The sequence below is a fragment of the Argentina anserina genome, unplaced genomic scaffold (assembly GCF_933775445.1).
Source record: "Argentina anserina unplaced genomic scaffold, drPotAnse1.1, whole genome shotgun sequence".
Taxonomy (NCBI): Eukaryota; Viridiplantae; Streptophyta; class Magnoliopsida; order Rosales; family Rosaceae; genus Argentina; species Argentina anserina.
The window spans coordinates 230,001-232,500 of record NW_026089449.1 but is presented as its reverse complement, the minus strand read 5'-3'; positions in this window follow the sequence as shown (position 1 = coordinate 232,500).

Genomic DNA, 2,500 nt, shown 5'->3' with positions numbered 1-2,500 from the left:
CCCTTGCCTTGGCTTGCTCGGCATTGGAACTGCCTTGCTTTGCCCTTGCCTTGGCTTGGTCGGCATTGGAACTGCCTTGCTTTGCCCCGGCCTTGCCTTCTCGGCATTGGCATTGCGTTGCCTTGATTTGCAGTGGCCTTGGTCAGCTCGGCATTGGCATTGGCATTGGCATTGGCACTGCCTTGCCTTGCCTTGCCTTGGCGTTGGTTGTCCCTGCCTTGCCCTTGCCCTTTCTTGGCCTGGCCTTGCCTTGGTTTGCTCGGTATTGGCATCGCCTTGCCTTGCATTGGCATTTGTTGCCCCTGCCTTGGCCTTGGTTGCCGCTGCCTTGCCCTTGCTTGGCCTGGCCTTGCTCGGCATTGGCATCGCCTTGCCTTGCATTGGCATTTGTTGCCCCTGCCTTGCCCTCGGTTGCCCCTGCCTTGGCCTTGGTTGCCGCTGCCTTGCCCTTGCCTTGCTCGGCATTGGCATCGCCTTGCCTTCCATTGGCATTTGTTGCCCCTGCCTTGGCCTTGGTTGCCGCTGCCTTGCCCTTGCTTGGCCTGGCCTGGCCTTGCCTTGCTCGGCATTGGCATCGCCTTGCCTTGCATTGGCATTTGTTGCCTCTGCCTTGCCCTCGGTTGCCCCTGCCTTGGCCTTGGTTGCCGCTGCCTTGCCCTTGCTTGCCCTTGCTTGCCCTTGCCTTGCTCGGCATCGGCATCGCCTTGCCTTCCATTGGCATTTGTTGCCCCTGCCTTGCCCTTGCTTGGCCTTGCCCGGCCTCGTCTTTCCCTTTCCTGGCACTGCCCTCGTTGTGGCTTGCCTGGCCTTGCTTGCTTGACACTGCCCTTGCTTGTCCTTGCCTTGTGCTTTGGCTTGCCTGGCCTTGCTGCCTTGCCTTGCTCGGCATGGCACTTGGTCGGCCTTGCTCGGCATGGCACTTGCTCGGCCTTGCTCGGCATGGCACTTGCTCGGCCTTGAAAGGCATACCATATGCCTTGGCGAGGCTAATATCCCTGCCTGGCGAGGCTAATTTGCCTGCAGGAATGAAGGCTGAATGGGCTAGCGAGGCTAGTATTCCTGCCTGGCGAGGCTAATATCCATGCAGGAATGCAGGCTGAATTGGCTAGCGAGGCTAATATCCCTGCCTAGCGAGGCTAATATGCCCGCAGGAATGCAGGTAGAATGGGCTAGCGAGGCTAATATGCCCGCAGGAATGCAGGCAGAATGGGCTAGCGAGGCTAATATCCCTGCCTAGCGAGGCTAATATGCCCGCAGGAATGCAGGCAGAATGGGCTAGCGAGGCTAATATCCATGCCTAGCGAGGCTAATATGCCCGCAGGAATGCAGGCATAATGGGCTAGCGAGGCTAATATCCATGCCTAGCGAGGCTAATATCCCTGCCTGGCGAGGCTAATCTCCCCGCCTGGCGAGGCTAATAGCGTGTGAGACAACACACAGACAACACGGAGACAACACACGGACAACACGGAGACAACACGCCTGGCGAGGCTAATTCCCCTGCCTGGCGAGGCTAATTCCCCTGCCTGGCGAGGCTAATATGGCTGCACGCTAGCATGCCAACGAATGCCAAACCTCGAAAACTCAATTTTATTTCAAATATCCCCCTGCATTTTATGTTGCAAACCTATAGGGGACGATTTTTAGGACATTTTAAGATTGACATATCGTCATTTGGTCGAGTTTTCAGTTTATTTTGATTTTCTACATCTCAGAAACGAGAAATATCATATCAAATCGAAAACTCATCCAAATGACCTGAAATCAACTTCTAAATTTCTCTAAAATCATTGCTTACAGTTCTGAACCATAAAAGATATACACTTTTACAAGTGAAACGGAGTTGGAAATTTCCAAAGCCAAGAACGCGACATGGCCTTGCCTAGAGTGCAAATGCCATGTCAAGGCCGCATTCTGTTCAACTTTGCCCGCACTATAATTTGACCATAAATAAGTCTCTATTTTAAGGAAATTTTGCAAGTGGTAGCAGTCCGAAACATCAAGCGGTTTGTCATTTTCGATTTTCGACATTCTGCCCCTTTTGGAAAATAAAAACAAATACTTCTGGGTCGAAATTAAATCTGGCCTTTTTCCACAAGGTGCCTGACATTATTCTGAGTGTCCCTGCAAAAAATCTCGATTTTATACCAAATGTACAATTAGTTATGGCGTTTGCCCCTCCTCGGAAATCCCATGTTTCCCCCTGCCCTTCCCAGTTTTCTCCAATATGCTCTATAGGGGAGTAGTGGTTCTCTGCAAAATGACCCCCTTGCAGAGACCGCCTCCCCTGCCCCCAGTAGTCCCTCCCCCTTCCCCCAATTGCTTATATACGATATTTGCTGCCTCGAATGTCCCTAACAAACAATTATAAGCAATTGAAAACGGATTTAAGAGGGATTTAGGAGGTGTTCTTCGCCCAGCTGGGGGGGTGATGAACACCATGAAGGGGGGGTCATGTGGGATCGGTGTTGCCTCTAGTCCACTGAAACGATGTCAGTAA